The 15,468-nt window shown below is 34.0% G+C and overlaps 1 non-coding gene across 1 annotated transcript; it reads left to right on the forward strand.

Moving 5' to 3' along the window:
• Positions 1-2,233: 2,233 nt before the first annotated feature.
• On the forward strand, positions 2,234-2,340 carry LOC139869835 (small nucleolar RNA R71). The gene has a single exon (XR_011766409.1). It is a non-coding gene; the product is annotated as a small nucleolar RNA R71 (small nucleolar RNA).
• Positions 2,341-15,468: the final 13,128 nt, after the last annotated feature.

Consider the following 15,468-nt stretch of genomic DNA (forward strand, 5'->3'; position numbering starts at 1 on the left):
TGTTGAGTTACTTAACTTGTCGATATCCAACATCTAAGTTATTTACACTCCACGTTCTTACTTATAAATCACTTTACCATTTTTTGAATGTTGTCAAAAAGAATAGATTTCTTAAATCACAGTGGACCTCATAACATAGACCCGTAATCATATCACAATGTATCTGATAAATCAGTCATTTGATATTATCTTCTAATTCCTGATAACTATTAGAATACATTTTGAAACAAATACGTTTATATAAAGTATTATACGCCTAACACTTTGTTAATGTTTTCAAGTTATAATATATACACATATACATATATAATCATGTTCGTTCAATTTAATGGTTCGTGAATCGTTGGAACTTGGTCGAGGTTTAAATGAATGTATGGACACAGTTTAAAATTCTTGAGATTCAACTTAACAAACTTTGCTTATCGTGTCATAATAATATAAAGATAAAGTTTAAATTTGGTTGGAAATTTCCGGGTTGTCACAAGTTCCTTCTCCTAAAGAACATTCTCCTGTTCCTTATAATTCTAGAAATTCTTCTAACAATTCTGCATGTGAATCTATAGTTTGAATGTAATAACATGTATCATCTGCAGATTGCGGTTGTTGCATGGCTCTATCAACAGAAAAGGTAACACTCTCGTCCTCTATACTTAGGGTCAGTTTCTTACCAAACACGTCTATTATTGCTTTAGCCGTGTTTAAGAATGGTCTTCCTAATATGAGAGGAACTCGAGAATCTTCTTCCATGTCCAGAATAACAAAATCTACTGGAAATACTAAAGTACCAACTTTAACTAGCATGTTTTCCATTATCCCTCTAGGATATTTTACTGATCGATCGACTAGTTGTATGCTTATTCGTGTTGGTTTCAATTCTCCGAGGTCTAGTTTAGCGTATAATGAATATGGCATTAGATTTATACTAGAACCTAAGTCTGCCAATGCTTCTATTGAACTAAGACTATCCAGAAAACATGGGATTGTGAAACTTCCTGGATCTGATAATTTTTCTAGTAGTTTATTCAACAGCACTGCAGAACAATTAGCATTCATTGTAACAGCCGAGAGTTCTTTCATTTTCTTTCTATTTGTGATTAGATCTTTCAGAAATTTAGCATATCTAGGCATTCCTGAAATCACATTAATGAAAGGAAGATTTACATTTATTTGTTTAAACATATCTAAAAATTTGGATTGCTCGGCTTCAAGTCTTTCTTTTCTCATTTTACTGGGGTAAGGAAGTGGTGGTTAGTATGGTTTAACATAAGGATTTGCCTTAACTGTGTTATCTTTATTAACTTTTTCAACTACCAGTTCTTTTTCCTTCTCTTGATCAGGCTGTGATGCCTGTGTAGTAAGAATAGAGTCATCAGAAGTTACAGGTATTTCAGGTGGTTTAAGTGTAATACCACTTCTTGTGGTAATGGCTTTAGCTGTTTCATTTCGGGGGTTAGCATTTGTATCGCTAGGTAGACTCCCCGGTTTTCTTTCACCTATCAACCTTGCTAGGTTGCTTACTTCTTGTTCCAGATTTTGGATTGAAGCTTGTTGATTTCTAAATGCTTGAGCATTTTGTTCATTAGTTTGTTTCTGAGATATGAAAAACTGCGTTTGAGATTCAACTAGCTTCGACATCATATCTTCTAAATTTAGCTTTTTATCATCAGTTTGTGGTGGTTTATTTTGAAAAATAGGTCTTTGCTAGTTGTAAGTATTATTGGATACTTGTTGATTGCTAGGACCTTGTTGGTTGTTGTATGGAACATTTCGGTTATAATTCTGATTTTGATTGTAGTTTGGTCTTGGCGGTTGATAATTATTTTGATAATTATTTCCAGGCCTTTGGTTCATGTATGAAACATTATCTCTTTGTTCCATTGTTTGTTCAATACTGAGACAATCTTTTGTCAAATGTGGTCCTCCACACTGTTCACAACTAATGCGTATTGCGTGAATATCTTTAGTCATCTTTTCCATTCGTCTCTCGAAAGCATCTAACTTTGAGGAAATGGAATCAAAGTCAGGGCCCAAATCGGCTCTAGCCGCTTTAGATGATCTAACGATGTCTTTTTCTTGATGCCACTCATGTGAGTGGGAGGCTGTGTTATCAATAATTTTGTAAGCTTCGGTTGCGGTTTTCTTCATAATGGAACCACCAGCTACTATGTCGATGTCTTTTCGTGTAGTAATGTCGCATCCTTGATAGAATATTTGCACTATTTGATAAGTGTCTAAACCATGTTGAGGACATCCTCTCAACAACTTTCCAAATCTTGTCCACGCCTCATATAAAGTTTCATTTGGCTTCTGCGTGAAAGTAACAATTTCTCCTTGAAGTCTCATGGCTTTAGATGCCGGAAAGAATCTTTTAAGAAATTTCTCAACTAAAACATCTCATGTATCAATCGCCCCTTTAGGTAACGATTCTAACCAATCTTTGGCTTCTCCCTTTAAAGTCCAGGGAAATAACATTAGATAGATCTATTCATCCTCAACTTCTCTGATTTTAAATAGAGTACAGATCCTATTAAAGGTTCGAAGATGTCCGTTTGGATCTTCTTTTGGCGTACCAATAAATTGGCATTGATTAGTTACCATGTGTAGGATTTGTCCTTTGATTTTGTAATCTGGCACATTAATATCTGGTTGAGTAATGGCATAACCTTGGCCAGTGCGTGTAGCTCTTATTCGATCTTTTATACTTAGAGGTTCCGGATTTTCCATGATTGAATTTGTTGAATCTGAATCACTAGAGGATTCTGATTTAATAGTTTCTTCCTCGAAAATCTCTGGTTGAGTAATTTGTGGTTCAGGAGGAATGATTAGTGGTTCAGGATCTCTGAATTGTCCTTAAATATCCTCCGGGTTCTCAATTGTGAGGTCGGGTTCAAAAAATGGATTATCGGAAATTTGAATTGGAGTACTTGGTCGACTAGATGATGATTCTAAAGAAAAATCAACAGCGAAGATATTGGCTAGATGTCTTGATCGAGTTACAGGTGGTGAACGTATGAAAGGTGGTGAATGTCACACCCCCAAATAGGATCTGGGGTATTTGTGACTAATTATATCAAGTCACAGATGTATAAACGAGAACGACTTTATATGAGACATTTTATTGAGTTTTGCAGCGGAAGATAAATAGATTACATTGTATTTAGAGCATTAAATATTCTTAATTGATATGATATGTAATGAAGACTCCAAGCATAGCAAACAATCATCATCAAAGCAGCAGATATACAGCGGAAGCAATATTTAAGTACCTGAGAATAAACATGCTTTAAAAAGTCAACCCGAGGTTGAGTGAGTTCATAGATTTATCATAAATCAATAGTTCAGTATAGCATTAGACCACAAGATTTAAGTTTAAAGTTGATTGATACCAAATATATCAATCGAAAGAGTTGCTGTTTGTAATATAGTGGCTAAACAAAAGTTACCCCGTGACACCTTGTACTGTCAGTGTCGTTGAATCATTATTATGTATACAAAGACCAACGGTTAAATGGATAGAGACGTCACTCTCAGTAGCGCTACTCACAATAACTAAGCTTGCATCTTATACCTCAGCAATTAACGATATTACGGCAGGGATTTAGCATGACAAAGCACGTATATAGCATAAAAGTTTGAGTACTTGTGTCTAACTTGTAAAACAGTTATAAAGGTTGCGCATGTATTACCAGCCTAAAAATATATATAAAAAGGGAGCAGATGAACTCACGATACTGTATTTCATATTTCGTAGTAATTAAGCTTATGAGTGGCACTGAACAAGTGCAGAGTTGTCCTTGGATTCACGAACCTATATCAGGTATATATATCAACACATATATATACTCGTAATCAAACAAGTTATATATATATATATATATATATATATATATATATATATATATATATATATATATATATATATATATATATATATATATATATATATATATAAATTCATTAGTTATATCTTTTTTATTTTAATAATATATATGTTTCATATATTTTAATTTTATATCTAAAAATATTAATTTGTGTTGTGTTATATGTATTAAATATATTTTCTTATATATATACCATTTGTTTATTAAGAATAGTAATTATAATAATACTAAAATAATATTTGTAATGATAATAATAATAATACTCAATAATGATAATAATGTTTATGATTTCATTAATGGTAATAATAATGATATTAATACTTATAACAATAATAATAATGATAGTAGTTTTAATGAAAATGAAAAGTTTAATAATAAAAATAATCAAAATTTAAATTTTTGGTAACAATACTTAATAATGATAATCATATTAATAATAATAATAATGATAACATTAATAATAATACTTATATAAAATGATACTAGTACTAATATTAATGATAATAATAATAATTTGTATTGTTTTCAAAATAATAATAATAATAATAATTCTAATCATAATAATGATAATAATATTTAAAATGATAATAATAATAATGATAGTTAATAATAATAATAACAATTATAATAATAATAATAATAATAATAATAATAATAATAATAATAATAATAATAATAATAATAATAATAATAATAATAATAATAATAATAATAATAATAATAATAAATGAGAAAATACCTTAATGAGCTTTTCTAAAAAATATTGCCATGGACGATGTAGTGACCCGAACTTTTCCATGTTTATATATATTAATTGAGATTGATATTTACATGATTAAATGTTTCCAACATGTTAAGCAATCAAACTTGTTAAGACTTGATTAATTGAAATATGTTTCATATAGACAATTGACCACCCAAGTTGACCGGCGATTCACGAACGTTAAAACTTGTAAAAACGACATGACGATATATATATGGATATACATATGGTTAACATGAGATTATGATAAGTAAGTATCTCCATAAGTATATTAACAATGAGTTATATACATATAAACAAGACTACTAACTTAAGGATTTCGAAACGAGACATATATGTAATGATTATCGTTGTAATGACATTTAAATGTATATATATCATATTAAGATATATTAATATATCATAATATCATGATAATATAATAATTTAACATCTCATTAGATATAATAAACAATGGGTTAACAACATTAATTGAGATCGTTAACTTAAAGGTTTCAAAACAACACTTACATGTAACGACTAACGATGACTTAACGACTCAGTTAAAATGTATATACATGTAGTGTATTTAGATGTATTAAAATACTTTTGGAAGACTTCAAGACATATATCAAAACACTCATACTTAACGAAAATGGTTACAGTTACTTTCCCATTCTTTTCTTTCATCAAGAATTCTAGTCGTATTCTTACCCGTATTATACACAGCTTCAAAACGTACTTACTATGCGGATATACCAATAGGAACTAGCATGGGATTCCACTCTTGATTATGTCATGCATTACTAATCAATTTTAACTTCTACCATGAGCTAGTCAACTAACTAGAACTCCTTTTAACCCCACTCACCACTCACCAATTACCACTCATCATTCACTCCATTTCACTTCCAATTCTCTTTCTAATTCTCTCTCAACAAACCCACACTATTATGAACGTATTTTTCCAGTAGTTAATCATCATCTTCATCAAAAATCACTTCAAGAATCAAGCTATAATCATCATAGGAAGAACACTTCAAGAACACTTCAAAAATCCCTTCAAGTTTACTAATTTACTTCCAAGCTTTCTAATCCATTCCAAGTAATCATCTAATATCAAGAAACCTTTGTTATATACAGTAGGTTATCTTTCTTAATCAAGGTAATATTCATATTCAAACTTTGATTCAATTTCTATAACTATAAACTATCTTAATTCGAGTAAAAATCTTACTTGAACTTGTTTTTGTGTCATGATCCTACTTCAAGAACTTTCAAGCCATCCAAGATCCTTTGAAGCTAGATCATTTCTTGTCACTTCCAGTAGGTTTATCTACTAAACTTGAGGTAGTAATGATGTTCATAACATCATTCGATTCATATATATAAAACTATCTTATTCGAAGGTTTAAACTCGTAATCACTAGAACATAGTTTAGTTAATTCTAAACTTGTTCGCAAACAAAAGTTAATCCTTCTAACTTGACTTTTAAAATTAACTAAACACATGTTATATATCTATATGATATGCTAACTTAATGATTTAAAACCTGGAAACACGAAAAACACCGTAAAACCGGATTTACGCCGTCGTAGTAACACCGCGGGCTGTTTTGGGTTAGTTAATTAAAAACTATGATAAACTTTGATTTAAAAGTTGTTATTTTGAGAAAATGATTTTTATTATGAACATGAAACTATATCCAAAAATTATGATTAAACTCAAAGTGGAAGTATGTTTTCTAAAATGGTCATCTAGACGTCGTTCTTTCGACTGAAATGACTACCTTTACAAAAACGACTTGTAACTTATTTTTCCGACTATAAATCTATACTTTTTCTGTTTAGATTCATAAAATAGAGTTCAATATGAAACCATAGCAATTTGATTCACTCAAAACGGATTTAAAATGAAGAAGTTATGAGTAAAACAAGATTGGAAAATTTTTCTCATTTTATCTACTTGAAAATTGGTAACAAATCTATTCCAACCATAACTTAATCAACTTGTATTGTATATTATGTAATCTTGAGATACCATAGACACGTATACAATGTTTCGACCTATCATGTCGACACATCTATATATATTTCGGAACAACCATAGACACTCTATATGTGAATGTTGGAGTTAGCTATACAGGGTTGAGGTTGATTCCAAAATATATATAGTTTGAGTTGTGATCAATACTGAGATACGTATACACTGGGTTGTGGATTGATTCAAGATAATATTTATCGATTTATTTCTGTACATCTAACTGTGGACAACTAGTTGTAGGTTACTAACGAGGACAGCTGACTTAATAAACTTAAAACATCAAAATATATAAAAAGTGTTGTAAATATATTTTGAACATACTTTGATATATATGTATATATTGTTATAGGTTCGTGAATCAACCAGTGGCCAAGTCTTACTTCCCGACGAAGTAAAAATCTTAGAAAGTGAGTTATAGTCCCACTTTTAAAATCTAATATTTTTGGGATGAGAATACATGCAGGTTTTATAAATGATTTACAAAATAGACACAAGTACGTGAAACTACATTCTATGGTTGAATTATCGAAATCAAATATGCCCCTTTTTATTAAGTCTGGTAATCTAAGAATTAGGGAACAGACACCCTAATTGACGCGAATCCTAAAGATAGATCTATTGGGCCTAACAAACCCCATCCAAAGTACAGGATGCTTTAGTACTTTGAAATTTATATCATATCCGAAGGGTGTCCCGGAATGATGGGGATATTCTTATATATGCATCTTGTTAATGTCGGTTACCAGGTGTTCACCATATGAATGATTTTTATCTCTATGTATGGGATGTGTATTGAAATATGAAATCTTGTGGTCTATTGTTACGATTTGATATATATAGGTTAAACCTATAACTCACCAACATTTTTGATGACGTTTAAAGCATGTTTATTCTCAGGTGAATATTAAGAGCTTCCGCTGTTGCATACTAAAATAAGGACAAGATTTGGAGTCCATGTTTGTATGATATTGTGTAAAAACTGCATTCAAGAAACTGATTTCGATGTAACATATTTGTATTGTAAACCATTATGTAATGGTCGTGTGTAAACAGGATATTTTAGATTATCATTATTTGATAATCTACGTAAAGCTTTTTAAACCTTCATTTATAAAATAAAGGTTATGGTTTATTTTAAAAATGAATGCAGTCTTTGAAAAACGTCTCATATAGAGGTCAAAACCTCGCAACGAAATCAATTAATATGGAACGTTTTTAATCAATAAGAACGGGACATTTCAGTTGGTATCAGAGTGTTGGTCTTAGAGAACCAGAATTTTGCATTAGTGTGTCTTATCGAGTTTGTTAGGATGCATTAGTGAGTCTGGACTTCGACCGTGTTTACTTGAAAAATGATTGCTTAACAAATTTTGTTGGAAACTATATATTTTTAACATGTGAATATTATGTGATATATTAATCTCTTAACGCGTTTGATATTATGTGATAGATGTCTACCTCTAGAACAAGTCCCATTGACTCACCTAATAATAATGAAGAGTCAAATGTAAATTGGAATGATTCGTGGACTGATTCACAAGTTCCCGAAGAGGAACCGGAAGAAGAGTCGGAACCAGAAGAAGAATCGGAACCGGATGAAGAAATAGAACCGGTGGGGGTAATAATAAAACGGTTAAGTAAAAGAAAATCCTCAACCAACTGACCAAGGTTAATTATGGTCAATGGTGTTTCCGCTAAGGAAGCAAAATATTGGGAGGATTACCAATTCTCCGATGAATCTGATTCTGACGAGAATTCCGATGATGTTATAGAAATTACCCCAACTGAATTTATAAAGGCAAAAGAAAATAATAAGGGAAAGGGCATAAAAATAGAGAAATCTAATTCCAACCCCGATGAACTTTATATGTATCGTCAACCCCCGAAGTCCTTAAGTTGTAACAATGACCCGGGAACCTCTAAACCACCAGGTTTTTCTAAACCAATCTGGATAATGACGGCTCGTATTAGGGGAACATCATATATCCCTAGAAACTTGGCAAAACGAACCAAAACCGAAGAAGAAGAAACAAGCGAGTCGGAATAAGATAGTTGTATTCGTGTGGTGTAATATATGTAATATAGTGTGCTTATGCTTTATGATATATGTAAAAATTGCTTGTATTAATAAGTATTTTTTTTATGAATCTAACTCTTGTCTATTTTACAGTATAAAAACACAAAATGGATAGACAACCCAATATTTTAAGAGACCTACCCGGAGACATGATTGATGAAATCTTGTCTAGAGTCGGTCAGAATTCTTCGGCACAACTATTTAAGGCGAGATCAGTTTGTAAGACATTCGAAGAACGTTCCAAGAATGCCTTGGTTTATAAAAGGCTTTCGTTCGAAATATGGGGGATATCACATTGGGAAATCCATAAGTTACGATGTGTTTACTTTGACGCATATATTGCGGGGAACCCAAATGCTATTTTACGCAATGGGTTAAGAAATTATTTTGACTCAATATATCCGAATATTGGACTTCGTGATTTAGAAAAAGCAGCTAACATGCAACATAAAGAAGCATGTTATGCTTACGGATTAGTAATGTTCGCTTCTCACCAAAGTGAGAACAAGAACATCGGCCTACAACTATTAAACAAAACGTTCCCACAAGTGACGGAGACGGTAATTGGGGTAAGAAATGAGGTTTTTAGATTGTTACGGGACTGTTGGACATTACGTAACCCTCGTCCCTTTGACGACGTTACAACACGCTGTCTTATCAACGGCCATAACGGTTATGTTCCACAAGACCAAGGATGGGAAGTAGTCCTAGTAAAACCAGAATGCATGACTTGTTTCTGGACGTATGAATTACGTGTCTTTATTGCCTTTGCTAAACGACTTGTGTACTAGCTAGAATTATCTTCACAACTATCTTGTATCAAAGTTATTGTGTGCTATATTTCATGCTTTATATAAAATAAGCGGTATTGTAAGTTTGTAAAATATTGTATAAAAGTTTGAACGCGAAATATTATTATAATCAGTTTTTCATATAGAATTGTAGTAGTTGAATTGTATATTAGCTACTAAGTATGAACTTAACGGGTAGGTACTACCCGAATTTAAACTTATAAAACGCTAATATGAAGAAAAAGCTTTTATAAATGAGTTCATATTATGCTACGAAATACTATTAACTACTCTTAATATTCTGTATGATTAACTTGTTCCATTTGACTATTTTGAAGGAAATGGCACCGACTACTCGACACACCGTGAATATGAATGAAGAGGAATTCCGTACTTTTCTAGCTTCAAACATAGCCGCAGTACAGGCTGCGCTACATACCAACAATAACCTTGGATCTAGCAGTACAGGAAATCGTGTAGGATGCACCTACAAAGAATTCACTGCCTGCAAACCTTTGGAATTTGATGGAACCGAAGGACCGATCGGATTGAAACGGTGGACCGAGAAGGTCGAATCTGTGTTTGCCATAAGTAAGTGTACTGAAGAGGACAAAGTAAAGTACGCTACGCATACCTTCACAGGTTCTGCGTTAACATGGTGGAATACCTATCTAGAGCAAGTGGGACAAGACGATGCGTACGCACTACCGTGGTCAGCATTCAAGCACTTGATGAACGAGAAGTACCGTCCCAGAACCGAGGTCAATAAGCTCAAGACAGAACTTAGAGGGTTACGAACCCAAGGATTTGATATTACCACGTACGAAAGACGATTCACAAAATTGTGCCTATTGTGTCCGGGAGCATTCGAAGATGAGGAAGAGAAGATCGACGCGTTTGTGAAAGGATTACCGGAAAGAATCCAAGAAGATATAAGTTCACACGAGCCCGCCTCCATACAACAGGCATGTAGAATGGCTCACAAACTAGTGAACCAGATTGAAGAAAGAATTAAAGAACAGACTGCTGAAGAGGCCAATGTGAAGCAAGTCAAAAGAAAGTGGGAGGAAAACGGTGATAAGAATCACCAATACAACAACAACAACAATTACAACAATAATCGCAACAATTATCCCAACAATCGCAACATCAATCGCAACTACAACAAACGGCCCAACAACAACAACAACAACAACAACAACAACAACTACAACAATCATCCCAACAACAATAATAACCGCAATAACAACAACAATCAGAAGCAGCTATGCCAAAGGTGTGAAAAGTATCACTCAGGGTTCTGCACCAAATTTTGCAACAAGTGTAAAAGAAACGGTCATAGCGCGGCGAAGTGTGAGGTCTACGGACCAGGGGTTAATAGAATGAAAGGAACAAATGGTGTCGGAACGAGTAATGGCGGAGCAAGTAGTGTTGGAGCAAGTTATGCCAATGTAGTTTGTTATAAATGTGGAAAATCAGGCCACATTATTAGAAATTGCCCGAACCAGGAGAACACGAATGGACAAGGCCGCGGAAGAGTTTTCAATATTAATGCGGCAGAGGCACAAGAAGACCCGGAGCTTGTTACGGGTACGTTTCTTATTGACAATAAATCTGTTTACGTTTTATTTGATTCGGGTGCGGATAGAAGCTATATGAGTAGAGATTTTTGTGCTAAATTAAGTTGTCCATTGACGCCTTTGGATAGTAAATTTTTACTCGAATTAGTAAATGGTAAATTAATTTCAGCAGATAATATATGTCGGAATTGAGAAATTAAACTGGTTAGCGAAACATTTAAGATTGATTTGATACCAGTAGAGTTAGGGAGTTTTGATGTGATAATCGGTATGGACTGGTTGAAAGAAGTGAAAGCAGAGATCGTTTGTTACAAAAATGCAATTCGCATTATACGAGAAAAAGGAAAACCCTTAATGGTGTACGGAGAAAAGGGCAACACGAAGCTACATCAACACGAAGCTACATCTTATTAGTAATTTGAAGGCACAAACACTAATAAGAAAAGGTTGCTATGCTGTTCTAGCACACGTCGAGAAAGTACAAACTGAAGAAAAGAGCATCAATGATGTTCCCATTGCAAAAGAATTTCCCGATGTATTTCCGAAAGAATTACCGGGATTACCCCCACATCGATCCGTTGAATTTCAAATAGATCTTGTACCAGGAGCTGCACCAATAGCTCGTGCTCCTTACAGACTCGCACCCAGCGAGATGAAAGAACTGCAAAGCCAATTACAAGAACTTTTAGAGCGTGGTTTCATTCGACCAAGCACATCACCGTGGGGAGCTCCTGTTTTGTTTGTCAAGAAGAAAGATGGTACATTCAGGTTGTGTATCGACTACCGAGAGTTTAACAAACTTACCATCAAGAACCGCTACCCACTACCGAGAATCGATGACTTATTTGATCAACTACAAGGCTCGTCTGTTTATTCAAAGATTGACTTATATTCCGGGTATCATCAAATGCGGATGAAAGAAGATGATATTCCAAAGACTGCTTTCAGAACACGTTACAGTCATTACGAGTTTATGGTCATGCCTTTTGGTTTAACTAATGCACCAGCTGTGTTCATGGACCTTATGAACCGAGTGTGTGGACCATACCTTGACAAGTTTGTCATTGTTTTCATTGATGACATACTTATTTACTCAAAGAATGACCAAGAACACGGTGAACATTTGAGAAAGGTGTTAGAAGTATTGAGGAAAGAAGAATTGTACGCTAAGTTTTCAAAATGTGCATTTTGGTTGGAAGAAGTTCAATTCCTCGGTCACATAGTGAACAAAAAAGGTATTAAGGTGGATCCGGAAAAGATAGAAACTGTTGAAAAGTGGGAAACCCCGAAAACTCCGAAACACATACGCCAGTTTTTAGGACTAGCTGGTTACTACAGAAGGTTCATCCAAGACTTTTCCAGAATAGCAAAACCCTTGACTGCATTAACGCATAAAGGGAAGAAATTTGAATGGAAGGATGAACAAGAGAAAGCGTTTCAGTTATTAAAGAAAAAGCTAACTACGGCACCTATATTGTCATTGCCTGAAGGGAATGATGATTTTGTGATTTATTGTGACGCATCAAAGCAAGGTCTCGGTTGTGTATTAATGCAATGAACGAAGGTGATTGCTTATGCGTCTAGACAATTGAAGATTCACGAGCAAAATTATACGACGCATGATTTGGAATTAGGCGCGGTTGTTTTTGCATTAAAGACTTGGAGGCACTACTTATATGGGGTCAAAAGTATTATATATACCGACCACAAAAGTCTTCAACACATATCTAATCAGAAACAACTGAATATGAGGCAGCGTAGGTGGATTGAATTGTTGAATGATTACAACTTTGAGATTCGTTACCACCCGGGGAAGGCAAAGGTGGTAGCCGATGCCTTGAGCAGGAAGGACAGAGAACCCATTCGAGTAAAATCTATGAATATAATGATTCATAATAACCTTACTACTCAAATAAAGGAGGCGCAACAAGGAGTTTTAAAAGAAGGAAATTTAAAGGATGAAATACCCAAAGGATCGGAGCAGCATCTTAATATTCGGAAAGACGGAACCCGGTATAGGGCTGAAAGGATTTGGGTACCAAAATTTGGAGATATGAGAGAAATGGTACTTAGAGAAGCTCATAAAACCAGATACTCAATACATCCTGGAACGGGGAAGATGTACAAGGATCTCAAGAAACATTTTTGGTGGCCGGGTATGAAAGCCGATGTTGCTAAATACGTAGGAGAATGTTTGACGTGTTCTAAGGTCAAAGCTGAGCATCAGAAACCATCAGGTCTACTTCAACAACCCGAAATCCCAGAATGGAAATGGGAAAACATTACCATGGATTTCATCACTAAATTGCCAAGGACTGCAAGTGGTTTTGATACTATTTGGGTAATAGTTGATCGTCTCACCAAATCAGTACACTTCCTGCCAATAAGAGAAGATGACAAGATAGAGAAGTTAGCACGACTGTATTTGAAGGAAGTCGTCTCCAGACATGGAATACCTATCTCTATTATCTCTGATAGGGATGGCAGATTTATTTCAAGATTCTGGCAGACATTACAACAAGCATTAGGAACTCGTCTAGATATGAGTACTGCCTATCATCCACAAACTGATGGGCAGAGCGAAAGGACGATACAAACGCTTGAAGACATGCTACGAGCATGTGTTATTGATTTCGGAAATAGTTGGGATCGACATCTACCGTTAGCAGAATTTTCCTACAACAACAGCTACCATTCAAGCATTGAGATGGCGCCGTTTGAAGCACTTTATGGTAGAAAGTACAGGTCTCCGATTTGTTGGAGTGAAGTGGGGGATAGACAGATTACGGGTCCGGAGATTATACAAGAAACTACCAAGAAGATCATTCAAATTCAACAACGGTTGAAAACCGCCCAAAGTCGACAAAAGAGCTACGCTGACATTAAAAGAAAAGATATAGAATTTGAAATTGGAGAGATGGTCATGCTTAAAGTTTCACCTTGGAAAGGCGTTGTTCGATTTGGTAAACGAGGGAAATTAAATCCAAGGTATATTGGACCATTCAAGATTATTGATCGTGTCGGACCAGTAGCTTACCGACTTAAGTTACCTCAACAACTCGCGACTGTACATAACACTTTCCACGTCTCGAATTTGAAGAAATGTTTTGCTAAAGAAGATCTCACTATTCCGTTAGATGAAATCCAAATCAACGAAAAACTTCAATTCATCGAAGAACCCGTCGAAATAATGGATCGTGAGGCTAAAAGACTTAAGCAAAACAAGATACCAATTGTTAAGGTTCGATGGAATGCTCGTAGAGGACCCGAGTTCACCTGGGAGCATGAAGATCAGATGAAGAAGAAATACCCGCATCTATTTCCAGAAGATTCGTCAACACCTTCAACAGCTTAAAATTTCGGGACGAAATTTATTTAACGGGTAGGTACTGTAGTGACCCGAAATTTTCCATGTTTATATATATTAATTGAGATTTATATTTACATGATTAAATGTTTCCAACATGTTAAGCAATCAAACTTGTTAAGACTTGATTAATTGAAATATGTTTCATATAGACAATTGACCACCCAAGTTGACCGGCGATTCACGAACGTTAAAACTTGTAAAAACGACATGACGATATATATATGGATATACATATGGTTAACATGAGATTATGATAAGTAAGTATCTCCATAAGTATATTAACAATGAGTTATATACATATAAACAAGACTACTAACTTAAGGATTTCGAAACGAGACATATATGTAACGATTATTGTTGTAACGACATTTAAATGTATATATATCATATTAAGATATATTAATATATCATAATATCATGATAATATAATAATTTAACATCTCATTAGATATAATAAACAATGGGTTAACAACATTAATTGAGATCGTTAACTTAAAGGTTTCAAAACAACACTTACATGTAACGACTAACGATGACTTAACGACTCAGTTAAAATGTATATACATGTAGTGTATTTAGATGTATTAAAATACTTTTGGAAGACTTCAAGACATATATCAAAACACTCATACTTAACGAAAATGGTTACAGTTACTTTCCCATTCTTTTCTTTCATCAAGAATTCTAGTCGTATTCTTACCCGTATTATACACAGCTTCAAAACGTACTTACTATGGGGATATACCAATAGGAACTAGCATGGGATTCCACTCTTGTTTATGTCATGCATGACTAATCAATTTTAACTTCTACCATGAGCTAGTCAACTAACTAGAACTTCTTTTAACCCCACTCACCACTCACCAATTACCACTCATCATTCACTCCATTTCACTTCCAATTCTCTTTCTAATTTTCTCTCAACACACCCACACTATTATGAACGTATTTTTCCAGTAGTTAATCATCATCTTCATCAAAAA

Source organism: Rutidosis leptorrhynchoides, chromosome 9 (genome assembly GCF_046630445.1).
Source record: "Rutidosis leptorrhynchoides isolate AG116_Rl617_1_P2 chromosome 9, CSIRO_AGI_Rlap_v1, whole genome shotgun sequence".
Lineage (NCBI taxonomy): Eukaryota > Viridiplantae > Streptophyta > Magnoliopsida > Asterales > Asteraceae > Rutidosis > Rutidosis leptorrhynchoides.